The sequence below is a fragment of the Ptychodera flava genome, chromosome 11 (genome assembly GCF_041260155.1).
Source record: "Ptychodera flava strain L36383 chromosome 11, AS_Pfla_20210202, whole genome shotgun sequence".
Lineage (NCBI taxonomy): Eukaryota > Metazoa > Hemichordata > Enteropneusta > Ptychoderidae > Ptychodera > Ptychodera flava.
Genome location: NC_091938.1, coordinates 37,208,476 through 37,222,605, shown reverse-complemented (window position 1 = coordinate 37,222,605; position 14,130 = coordinate 37,208,476). Strand labels below are relative to the sequence as shown.

At 37.9% G+C, this 14,130-nt stretch overlaps 1 protein-coding gene across 1 annotated transcript in view; it reads left to right on the top strand.

Annotated features, from left to right (window-relative positions):
* The window catches only part of LOC139144197 (fibrillin-1-like), a 136,296-nt gene that overhangs the window by 23,213 nt on the left and 98,953 nt on the right, over nt 1–14,130 (top strand). The gene's annotated exons all lie outside the window — the stretch shown is intronic.

Sequence of the window (14,130 nt, the reverse complement as noted above, 5' to 3'; positions counted from 1 at the left end):
AATGGGGCCACATGGCACAGAAGGTTCTATAAAATGCATATAGTTTCTGGTGCACCAAACAACATGCTTTTATACAAGGCTTGTAATGAAGGAAGAATGGTCTATTTCTTCTCGGATGGGCCAAATTTGATAAAGACTGCAAGAAATTGCTTTGCCAACTGAGAAGTTCATCGGAAATCACGCAGCTTGTGGGTAAGTGAAATTATTTAGCAGTATACTATGTATGGAGTCAAGGTCCCCTATGGTGTATGAGAATTTGCTAGATGTGTTTATTCCTGTGTGGAGGGTTTTTGATTTAGTACAAATTTATACCACTTTAACATCAACAAGTTATTGGTTAATGAAATATAGGCATTGTATTTTACATTGATTTAAACTGAACATATAACTGTGGTAACCCAAAAATATTTCTTTCTTGCAGAATAATGGTAATCCCATATTGTGGCGTCATCTGACTCAAGTAGTGGCCGAAGATCAAAACAGAGATATACATATGCTGCACAAGAATTGGTATTAACACATAGAATTGACATCACTCTAAATCATGAGTGTCAACCTTGCAGCTCAAGTAAGTACACAACATACTTTAGGTAGCATGTGTTATAGCACGGTTACTCCACGGCACTGTGGTTATAATTACACTTTGCATCACAGTACCTCCTCACAAACTTCATCCAAATACAGAATTATTTATCAAAAGCGCTGTTGACATCTCTTACATACTTTCCGTAAGTCATGTGGAAATTCTTTTTATCGAAATGTTCAAAAGATATGTAGCTAACTTGGATATGAATGTCAGAATTTTTGGTATGACCACTTAATTTACGACAGGTACAGACAGGGTAGTGTTCAGAAAGACTGACATCGGAAATACAGCTCTTTGCAAAATTTTCAGAATTTGTGACATAAGTATGGTCCAGACAAGCATTTGATGAGAGGCGAGTTACGCCATCAACTAACTGTATCACGTCAAATAAAATAAGGGAACAAAAAATAAAATGCTCAGAATTCAGTTCAGAAGAAGATCTACATTGAAATCACCACACATGATAATTTATTTACCTCGGGAAAGCCTTTCTCCGTGTTCGGAACAACTAACAAATACACATCAAATATAGAGCTTGGTGGATGATGAACTTAACCAATGAGAAAGAAACTACGTATCTACAACTGCCTGAATTATCAACGCTGTCCGAGTTTACTTTCTTAATTGTAATTATCAACATCAGAACTATAGAAAAAAGTTCAGCAAGAAAACTTTCAGCAATACAAAGTACATCAAGAGAAAAGGGATCACATTCCGTAACGAAGTTTAACAAGAGTCTATAATGTGGTCAATCTTATTCGATAAACATCGGACATCCCATGAAAAAATCTTTAAATCATTGCCCGAGTCATCGTGTTTCGGTAACTTCTGTTCCTCATTATCGGCTGTCATTTCTTTGCCGGGGACCTGGCTCGTTCGGTGATCAAAAGTACAACATTTGCCTTTTTGAGGTCATCTCGCACATCTGCAAATTAGGGCTTAGGTTGACATGTGACAGCTAATAGCAACGCCTATCTCCAAAACCTAACCAATAACCAAAGTGCCTAGCGCTCATTTTTTGAACCCTTTATGTTTCGATGTTGAGCAAACTTTTAAGTACTTATTTTGTTCATAAAATCTGATAGTTATCGAAGATGAAAGAATATTATCATAAAATACCGATGTCAACAAACGTAATTCTGTCGACGTTGTTCATATAGTGAGCAAAAGCGGAAGTGATACTGATCGGTATTCTAAAATCGAATACGAAAAGAAGTTCAGCCAGGGTTTCAATTTTACGTCCAGAATTCCCTAGCTAGGTGCTATGTTGATTTCGTTTCGATCCGTCGTATCGAGAAAGGCCATAAATCACGGTGATTGTCTTTAATGTACCATAATAAAAAGTAGATTCCACTCATGGAGTTGTCAAGTCCCCCAGCGTGAAACGCCAGGTATTTAGGAGTATCAAAACGGACAAGTGATGGACCAAGTGAGGGACACGCAGACTGCATAATATGGACCCTTAGCGAAACATCCGGGACATCCCTCAGTGTGTGAAATACCGGACTCTGGGGGAACCTCACACAGAGTGTGAAATTGGGGACTCTGAGGAACTGGCGCTCTCAACCGGATGGGAATAGCAAAAAATCACTATGTCGACAAATCATGATCGATGTTGAGTACGATCGGGCACCAGCAGGGGATCGTTCTTGATAAAAATTGCAAATTTACCACTGTTGATCATTGAAACTACATGTACTATGTGAAAATTCATCGAAGTGTACTATTTGCGTGTTGCTCTTGTATGGGCTTTATAGGCAGTGTCGCAGTCAGCTTTCACAAAGTTTGGGACATTGTGTCCCGAGACTTCAAATGTTAGGGGTCGTCATAGTTTTTTAACTGGACACTGTATCAATAGAAAAATTCAAATTTCAATAAATAAACAGATCAATAAATAAATAAACACATTAAAGAGAACGAAATTATTATTTCCGACCACAAGATATGCAAATAGACTCATCGTAAGTAAATACGATTTAATGCCGGGTAAATATACAATTGAATCACGGTTGCAAGTTATGACACACATAATATGGCTTTTTACAAGCAAATCAGGGCAATTGAATGTCCCTAATGTCTATCAATGTCAATGTCTCATATATCTCAGTTTTAGTTTGTCGGTATTTCTTCAAGTAAATTACGTTATCGGCACCCGGACATATGCATAACGCCAAATAATGTGAAGATTTATTTCACTTCACAGTACTAAAACTATGTTCTAACCGGTCTTTACATTCGTACCGTTGCTTCCGAAGCAAATAAATTGCTCAAAAGAAACTGTGAAACTAGTGTTCATTGCCACAAGCAAAGACTTTTTCTTGAAAATGTGAGGTGGTTTTCTAAGCCTTGGTGTCCCTCACCTGGATGCTACCGAAGTTATGTGTCTGAGAGTTAGATACGTAGAGTAAAATAATCGTTGATGACTGACATAAATGATCAGTTTCTTCACCACAGAAATATCTATGCTTTTTACCAAGAGGACAATGATGAATTCACTTCCACGGAGCTGGTTTACTGCGTGTTGTTTTATAGCCGATCATATTGCATCCCGCATTTCTTCCCCGTCTTACGTGAAGTATACGTAGCATTCTGGCCTGATCGTAGATTGCAATATATTCACTCTCTAGAGTTTAAAGAGTTTAAAACAGTGATTCGTATTGCGACATTGCCATTGCCATATCGTCTTTTGCGAGCCAACACACTGACTTCATGGCTGGATATGGTCGCTGTATAATTTTCAGATTTCGGGATCCAAAATTTTGCCGCAGCGCAATTTCTTCGACAACTGTTGTGATCAGCAAGTATGGAATGTTTAACTAATGTTGAACTAAGAAAGTTTACACAACCAGATTTCTCTGTAAACGCATTACATTTCTTTCTGTCACGATGTAGATTGCAGAACATCTCATACTTCATCAGCCAATTGCAAGGCGAATATAGTCTTTCGTCAGCTGAGTTTTATTAAGTTGATGTGCAAATGACTAGGATTAAAGCCCGGGGGATTACAGTAGATGACGAGGTCACGTCAGGACATTTGTCGGAGAGTTACTGCTGTGTTCACCGTATGCGGAAAGAAACAAATGATTCGACTCTGGTTTTGCGTACCCGCCATTTTCTGATTTTCTCAGTACGTACGTTGTTGAGAACAAACACATGACTTCAAGTAACCATAGCAACGCGACGATAAACCTGTCTGTCAAACCACCAAAGTTTAGCCGAAAAAAAAGCAAACCGCAATGTTTAACCCCATTATCAGTCAAAAATGTCTCGAATGCCATGGTTAAGTCACAGAAATATCAGCACAGCAGTTTATATGCTATGTCCAAAGAACCTTGCAACATTTTACGCCTTGTAATGAACGGAAACAAGGTATGCCAAGTTCTCAGGGCTCCAGAAAGCATAGGATATGACCTGTTATGCTTGAAAATGCGGGACAAATCATCAAAACACTTATAAATAACGTAGAAACAGAGTGTGTCTGCAACACTACTTTATACTTTATACTCGTACTGCTTAGTGAAGACTGCCTAGTACTGCCAAGAGCTTGTCTTAGCCTCTCTAAGAACTTGAAAGATACCATTAGTTACGAGTTAAGCTGTGCTATAAGTCTGCTCACCGAGGATAGTCGACACATGGAGATAAAAAATCATCCTTCCTTTTTAGCTCTATGGTCCAGTTTAGCTGACGATTTGTGTCTCCATATAGATTTTACAAGCATTTCGATGAACTTCAAGTTCGACGCACGAGCTGCTTGTGATGGTATACTGTTTCTCGCCAGGAGGAGGGCCACAAACGGTGGCAATTCCAGCGCCACGTCAGACAAAACATCATGAAGAATGAACTGTAAAGAAATTTATTTTCTTTGCAAAAAGAATATTCGTAAACTTTACCAACCGAGCCGAAGATAACCGTGACTTGTCGGACCCGAACGCCTCGCTGGTCGACCAGTCCTACTCAGGACACTTGGTGCTGACGGCAGAAATTCAGCATAGTTTACATGCAACCTCTTGTGCTCTTTCATATGATTGACATATCTTTGCAGGCTTTCATCGATCAAACAAGTCCGAATGGCTAGCTAGTACGGGTGTGCTTGTATGTGATGATTTTGCCCCATTCATATCGTTGAGGGCTCTCAGTCCCTCAGAGTCCAATATTTTACACTTTTCGTGAGCTTCCCTCAGAGTGCCATATTTTACGCACTGAGGAAGCCCTGCAAAGTCTCATTTTATACAGTGTGAGTGTCCCGCACTTGGTCCTTCACTTTTCCGTTTTTATACTCCAAAATGCCTCACCACGCGTACGCGGGGCGTATCATGGCCGCGGTGCAGCAAGCAGTGCTGGGATACTCGACTTGAGGAGTGCAGGGCACTAGGTATAAATATGCAATAATTTCTACGTCAGATTGCTTTCTGATCACTGTATTGCTTAAAACGTGACCTTCCATTCCGATGTCCAGCGGTGTATTTCAAGTTGCCAATGATTTTAACCCTCGTATATCGCTGACAATAGGATGGCCTGTGATACAACTGTTATTTATTTATTTATTTATTTATTTATTTATTTATTTATTTATTTATTTATTTATTTATTTATTTATTTATTTATTTATTTACTCTTTTATTGAGCGGCGGCGGATTACTTGCGAGAGTAATTTTCATTGGAGCTCAAAAGTACATAAATTACAGAGTAAATTAAAAAGGCATTTGACAGCTTTAACATGTGATACTTTTTAAAAGTTGATATATAATTTAAGATTCCTGTCTATTTTTATAACACTATAGGCTAAAGCTATTTAATGTTTACATCGATTATTTTGGTGTTCTGTTCTCTAAATTCGAAATTAAGTCGCCATATTGGAAGTATTTTCATAAATATTTTTAATGTACACAGACGACATATGCCTCATAAATCCTTCTTGACAATAAATTAAGTATCTGTGTAATGTATGTGCATTCCTAGATTCATCGCGTTTGTCCTTAATATGTCTGAATGGAGTTAGATAAACATTCACTGTAAAGAGAAAAACAGGATTCGTGTCTACCAATCCGTTTCAAGATTATGACGGCATTGAGCGGAGATGAAAAAGTGTTTCTTTCGTCAGCTAATACGCTGATGAGAAAGTTCTAAGGACACTTTCACGTTTAGTGTGTTCTATCTAAAACTTATGGCTATCAGTTTTACTGGGCCACTGTGGTTAAATTATTCCGTAAGATTGATGAGAAAATTTAAAGTCGCCTATGATAACGGTGTGTAACTATTCTCATAATTCGAGAATACAAGTAGTGTTTATAATCAATGAAATCTTAATTTTCATGCCCTAATGAGAAGTCAAACACAGAGTCTGGGTCGAAGACTTTCTGTGTGTACCAACATTATTGTGCGTTTTGTATCGAACTATTGAATTACAAGTCTGAAATGGGCAAGCTATTGAACAAACTACTTTATGTTTGACTCATCTTCAGTATCTATAACAGTTTTCTATACTGACATGTATGGACGATGTTGTCCGTAATAAAATCTATGACAATAAAGAATGCACTACTAAGGTGGGGTATGTAAATGATGAACGGGATCAGGCCACCTAACCTTACTGTTAGCACCTTCTCTGGTCACAGACTGGTATCTGTAAGTGAGAAGGATTTAAACCATGTAAGTGTTATACCACCACGCTGTGAAATTCACTTCAGTAGCCGCAGTTCTTGGTCAATTGTGTCAAAAACAGCTGATAAATCGAAAAGGACAAGTAAACCTTAGTTTCTGGAATCACAAGGCCAGCAAATATCATTTTGAACTTTGAGTAGAGCAGTCTCAGTACTGTGAAACTTTCTGTGGTTAGATTGCAAAGGTTCCACTAGCGACTTGGAAGTGAGGAGTGATAGCGTTTTAGGAAAGAATGACAAATTTGATACGATAGTTTTTTAGTCTATTGCTGACTTGAATAGCGTAATATAGGTACTTCTCCAGACTGTGGTGTGTGATAAACAGTTAAAGATGTGTGCAGAATTAAGTTATCAAGGCATTTCTTTAAAAAAGGTTGTGGAAAGGGAGGGGGGTCAAGACAACTTGTTTGACTGTATGATAAGAGATATTCATTCGGCACTGGTCGGATGGAAAGACAAAAAAGTCAATTTAGCGATCGTCGACAGCATGAAAAAATTTAGAACTGAGAATCTAGTCGGTATAGGGACTTATTTTTTCTTTCTTGCACACTACAAAGATTGAGGTACAAGCGAGATGACTGTATTTTTCTGGTGCGCAGTTTTACTTGTTGGCGTTGTTATGCTCATTTTAACACTTTCTTTATTGTGTTTCACACCCCATGTGCCCTTTTGTTCTCCTCTCTACATGTGTTTTCACAGTGAATAATTTTCTGTGCACTTTGGATTTGGCCACAGTCCTGTGATTCAGTTTTTGCATGGAGCAGGGTTACTCTATCCATGGAGCTAGCTCCATGCACTTGCATGGGGATACAAACAAGAGGGTCTCTGCTTCTATAGTATCTGATGAAGGAGACTTATAGTCTTCGAAAGCTGATACTATATACTACTGATTGAATTTAGGAAAACAACCTATCGCAGTAATGTTTACCATTGAAGATGGAAACGGCGGCTAGTGTCTTGCATTACCGACACTGATAGTTGCAAAGACGCCTGATATATTCACGAAAGCAGCAAGACATTACATTTTATGCAACAACTTCTCTAAGGCTAAATGTCTTCAACTTGATTTGCGATAAATCAAACTTTACCATCATTATACCGTACGAGTCGAATAGTGGAATTAAATGCAAGCATTAATTTGTCAAAATTTATCAAATTGTGAAAGATCAAGGGTGGAGGTGGGTTGAACCATTGTGGCGCAGTGGTAAAATCCAAGCCTTTGGAACCAGGGCGAGGTCGAATGAATACAGTTCAATACCCGCACAGGCCCACTATGATACATAGACACTTGGAGCTCCCGAGTCTGCAAAGCAGTATAGTCTTTGGTCATTACTATTATTAAAATTATTTTTTATTAAAATTATATTATTTATTGGTTGATTTCTGTTGTTGGTATAGTGTACAATTTTTGTTCTCATTTATAAGACTGCTGCTTTTATTCTTTTGGGGGTGATGAAGTTTATATTTTGCTCTGCTTTCATTACTTAAATGCTCATTATCATACTTACTTTGGCAAAAAGTAATCGAAAACTGTGTGGGAAAGCTTACTATGTTTGGCAATAAGCCGGAAACTCTTTCCATGTAGGATGTCCTTATTTGCAATTGACAGTTAAAAGCAAGAAGTTCTTTTCCATGTTCACATAATGTATACCAAATTAATGAATAAAGATAGAATCATCAAAATAAGACTTAATGATGCTTCATAAAACCAAAGTACGTTTACTCCAAATTGAGATCGATGCGGTCATTGCAAGTAATGCTTGAATCAAGGACGATGTTAAAATCCCTGATAAGTTCAGCGTCAAACTATCGTTGTCATTTCGGTTAATTAATCTTGATCAGTTCTTTTACTTAAAACTTTAATAAATTTTATCCTGGCAGCAGGAAATTCAAGTGTTCTTCAAAAGGCATTTACGTTGGCCCAATTTGAGTTTTTTAAATGACAAAACAATACAATCCATTCTTCTTGCCATGAGTACAGTTTATCATACACGCATTTTATCACCAATGTCTCCTGTCGAACACAGGGTGTAAACTGACTTCTTGTGACAACTTTAAAAATTCTCTACGTACGTTAACCTTGAACTTCGGTAACTCTTAAAGTTTGTGACTCTTATCAGCATGTAATAGACGTATGCAATGTCTTCTTTTGCGGGAGTGAACGAACTCGCATGATAGAGGGATCCTCTTTTGATTTGACTGTCGACCATCAAAGACAGTTAGTGATAATTCAAGGTATGGCATATCTCTACGGATGAGCGCCAGTTACAATTAGAACTTGAAATACTGGCCTTGACATCACGATTATGTCCGTTGCGATATTGAAAGCTATCGAGATGGTCGTACCGTGTGACAGTCACTGAGTGTCATATGCTGTTAATGGAAACTCATAAGTGGTTGTTTTTCATGTACAAGTCTGGTTCGTAGGAAAGTATTCTCGAAATGTATATTACCTACCCCATGCACCCTCCAACAGCAAAGGAGTTTTCGAATTCGATGAACAGTGTTACCATCAACCGGTCACGAGTATCAATCGTAAAATCGGCAGGTAATCAACTGACTAAGTGTAATTTACTTCAAAGGTACATTTCTCCTTAAATTGTTGACATGGCTCAATTAAAAACATCCACCTTTATAAGGATATCAGTTGTCCAAATATTTTCCCTAATTTTACTGAAAACGCTTTTAAAAATGTTATTTAATATTTATAAAGAGCACGCACGTTATAAAACTATTGAAGGCTGATCGTTTGTTTGCCAGACTTTGGTGAGGGGTAGATTGATTATTATAACTCTTGAATTGGCTACACGATTCAGGGGTTATTGGCTGTTTTTTCAATGATGTCAGCATACCTAATAAATGCTAATGATCAATACACCCCTCACCAACGTCATGTGAGTGTGACGCGCCAATTTTGAATCTAAGCAAATCAGATACGTTGCCTGTTGAGTGGGTAGGCTCTGAAAATGGCCTGGATTCTCAACAGTGCATTATTTCTCGATGCCCCAGGCTTTACATGTCGCACGGCCTAGGGTCTAAAACCAGGCCAGTTCGCTGCCTGACCTAATGACTTGTCCTAGTGTGGTAGGAATTTTTGAAATCAACAAGCAGCAAGAAAGGAATTGTGAGTTATTTGAAGGCATGTGCACTGCTTGGACGGTCAGAGTCGGCCCCCTTCCTATATACTGTTTAGAGAGTCTGCTTAGGCAAAACTGAGACCGCACATCAAGTTACTGAGCGATGCTGTTGTAGTGTAACTATATTGGCCATATTTCTGAGGGTCTGTGCTACAACTGCGTGAATTTGACATAAATACTGATCATCATTTAGGATTGGAGTGTTATAGGGTGCGTTTGTAAGTATACAATAATGACAGGAATATTTTTTTTTTCAAGAATATTCAGAATCATAAAATTATTAATAGCAGGATCTGTGATATAACTGCGCGAATTTGGCATGGAAACCGATCATCATTCAAGATTCGAGTGCAGTAAGTAGGTTATTTGTGCAAGTATACAATAATGACTGAAACATTTAATTTTTACCAAAACTATTCAAATCATAAATTTATGAATTAATTATTTTACACTCTTTCTATGACTGATATTGCCTAATGATCCTGTGCTTGAACTTCAATATCAATGCTCCGCAGCTCAGAGAGCGGGTGGGGATATCGGTAGAGGGCGAACAACCCATGGTAACTATGGAAATCGGCACTACTGTCCGAGAACCGCATGAGACGTACTGCATATTGTTCCGTTGGGCTTTGGTCATCATGCTTTTGTATGTAACTTGTACTGGAGCGCTCACAGAGATTACATTGAGCCTTTGACTGTAAGCAATTATCAGTGAAACGAAAACGCCCTATATTGACTGCATTGAAAGGTGTAAGCTTACGTATGCTTCAACAAAGTTTTATCGTGTTGGATTCAGACCGCCCATCATTTTGTTACGAGTAACGTATAATGGTGTTCCCTCAATAGTTGTGATCCGACTGCTACAAGGTAATCAAATGGCAATTTTTCTCTTTTAAAAGATGCAAGATATCGAAAAATGACAAATAATTTTGGGTTTTTTGTTCTTCCTCATATGAAAAAACGATCAAATTCTCCATTGTCTTTGTTATTTGTTTTGTTTTCGTTATCTGATGAAATGAATATACAGTTCATTACAAGTTAGCCGGAGAGACGATATTTTAGGGTGACTTCCTAATGCCTTTCTTGTAAATTGCTTAAATTGGCTGTCCTTCCATCGACTAGATTTACACAGTTTGGTAGGGTGTACAGACGTTGGGTTTAAGAGAAGATCGCTTAGGTTCTCTGTAAGCAAAATATAATTCCTGATTTTAACAGTACTAACAGTACTAACAGTACTAACCTTGTGGAAATACTATCTACTCTTCCAGCTTCAAAATTATCTCCTACAAGGGTAGGCCAAAAGAATATTTCATGTTTGAGAGTCCGAATATCTGTCTATGGGTGAATTTGCGCATGATTTAAGTTTTACGGAGCGCCCTCAGGTTCCAGAGTAATATGAGTTACTTCCATTTGCTCCACTGATTATAGATTACCTTTTCACTTCTTTGAGTTACACCGATCGGTAACCCGTATTATTCAGTCTAGGCCTCATTCAAATGTAGTAACAATGGCTAGTACACATATGATTCAGATTTTTACTTAAATGGTCCGCCCTCAATTTCGCAGTCAAAGAGTTCGGCTGCTGCCATATCAACCCTGCTTTGCAGTATGACTTTCAATATTTTCATCTTTCAATTTTCCATCTCTGTTTATCTGAGGATGAATAAAAGTGTACCATTTTTTCAACTTTTGCTGTCATAAGTAACGATATTTCAACGTCAGATGGAGATTTTTAGGATCAACACTGAGACCATACAGGTTAAATTGAACATTTTCCGCAGTTGCACTGGAAATGGTGAAAATACACTCCCCGTGTCTATGAATACATTTCTGTCTAAGTGTTACCTCAATTTCTACAGTGATTTTGAAAGCTATCTTATGAATACATTTGCATTATCATCCCACCATGCATAAAGTTTCAACGTTTCGTATGTTTCTAACTTCTTAGCATTTATCCAATTTCACTAGGAAGGATACTCTCTCTAATTTTGCGTTTCGAATAAAATACAGAACTACAAAATCGCTATACCATTTGTTCATGTTGACATAAATACCCTATCATATATCTCAGAGATGACATGAAACCGATAGTATGCGAAACTTGGTTGTTTCAGAGTGTTATTAGATTATTCAATGATGTGCCAATCAACTCCATTTGAAGTGATAGGTTGCTATGCTACAACTGTGTTTTACTAAATATCTCGTCCCAGTATGGTGACCTCGTTCTTAGACGTTGACGGCACTGCTAAAATTAGACTGGGAATTACCGCCATCGAACTATTGTAAAGCCATACATCGCCTTTGTTCGTATTTCTTTACACCGTGTTACACTGCGTGTCAGTACGCATGCGTTGACAAGAGCTATGGCACAGAACATAAAAAAAATAATTAAGTTGCTAAGAGAATATTTGTATGGTGTGAGTCATAGACTTAACACGTTCATTTCCCATCACATCATTATAACGTGATCACAAGTGAATAAACAGCTTGCCTTTCAGCCGTCTCAATTTTACCACTTGCTTGATAAAGATCCCTGTTGCTCCCAGTCAAACAAAACACATGAGAATTCGATATCTATGGTAAATGTACATGAAATACTTCCAATTCACGGTAGGAGATATTGTTTGTGTGTCTCCGAGTCTATCCTAGAAAACGTTGAAAATTTAATCGACCGATCTGGTTGTGTATTGCATATTGAGACGTGAAATATTTTTAGTTCATATTGAGACATGAAAGTTCACCCGAAATTACGCTTAATTTATGTCAGGACGACAACAGTAGTGAACACTTCCATGGCGTTTTAACAACTGTAGATACACAACTATGTTGCAAATCGATGAAATGTCTAATGACTCTTTGTCTCACACATCAATCATGGTTGCTATGGAAACCGTTTTCTATCGCAGGCTGACAGTACGAAAGCACTTCTATTCCAAACAAACAAGTGACATACAGGTTCATGTATCTGTCACAAATGGTGCTCAAAGAACGTTTCAAGATATTGTTCAAAATTTCAGTGAACAGAAAATGCCAAGTACAAACCCCCTTTCACCTTATCTTCAGGTGTACTGCGCAGCCCCGATGCCCCGCCCTGACCTTTTGTCCGATTCGAGGAATTCCCCGTATAGCAAATACTTAATGCAAGCATTACGCGTCAGCATGCACTTGTGTTGGCATCGCAAGACCCAACAGCAACCATCAGAGACTGTGCGTAAGCATTAAGGTCACCTGATGTAACCTAGACATTGCAGGTTCACTTCCCAGGTCTGAAAACTATTGCCGATAGGTGTTCACTTGTCCTTCGAACAGTGACGTTAAAGACGTTTCAACAGGTAGGCAAGATGTACCTCTGTTTATTTTGTAGGCCTTCAAAGTGAAAGTGACATGGTGCCATGGCACAGCTTGTTCAATGCTTCAGAGTTCTACATTGACATGATCGATCTAAGGAAGAATATGTCGTCACGTAGTTACATTAGTTACATTATTTACGTGTAGAATTATACAAAACATCGAAAAAAGAAACAGAAGCTTACTGCTATATGTGTCTCAATTATACATGCAAGGGTCACAAGGTATAAGAATTTTTGAGCTACAAGCGTCATATTCCATCCACATACAGCTAATCAAGGGATCTGTCCACAATCAATTATACTCTTTTACTTACCAATGGCTTCGGGATACAACAGAACGTTTGTAGGTAAAAGAGCCAGAGAACTGCAGAATTACTTTATACAAGACGAGAAAAATCGAGTTTGCACACCTGCGAAAAGTAAACAATATACGCCACTCCACACACACTTTAAAGTGAAAGCAATTTAATTTTTTCGTCTTGATTTCGAAGCACTGTACATAAGGCCTTCCACCAGCTTTTTAAACATATCCTTGATGATAGAGATACTATCATCGTTCAGTTAGTCTACGATGTGCTACATAAAAAGAACGATAATGGAGGCAACTGGCCCTATGAAGAGAGATCAAGATGGCATGGCTGGCCATGCCTGCAATATCGTACCTTCAGATCATACCTGTAGTTGTTTTAATCCTGTCGAGTTGTACATTGTAGCTTCCTCACACCAAAAAAAAAACATCGACAACCTTCAAATTTATCATTAAACATGAGCATGCACGTGTCTGGGTCTATGGCCAATATTCTAGGTTCATGTATCATTCTAAATTGAACAAAGAAGCTCTCAGACTAATCAATCCCTTATTCATTTCTATCCTATATTTGATTCCAAATCTAGGTTTTCTATATTTTTTTCTTTTTTGGACAAATGATAAACTGAATAAGACAAAATTGAATGTTGACCCATTCTTTCGTAATCCAGCTTTTGTCCCTTATTGACGGGCAACGATTCCCTGTGGTCAGTAGTTTACCTTGGAACTACTCGTTCTGTCTGTTACAATGACGTTGAAAAATGACTTATTTTATTTTGAGAGTTACAGGGTGATACAAGTTAACTTCCATTTAATACAAGTAATGCAAAAATTTAAAGGATAACATGCGTTGCGTTTCACAGAAAAAAATATGTATATGATTTGGCAATTATTTCTTCAGTAGTGCTACACTTTCTCATGCGGTGTATCGTTGAGATTATTTTTCAATTCACTTCGATTCGTTGTTTTTTCATTTGTCTCAAAGTACATAATTTAAGATTATTAAAAACCAAAAAAAAACCAGTTTCATCACCGAGGACTATTGCACCACTTTAAAAACTAGGTAAATAAATGGGCTTAGAACGGAATT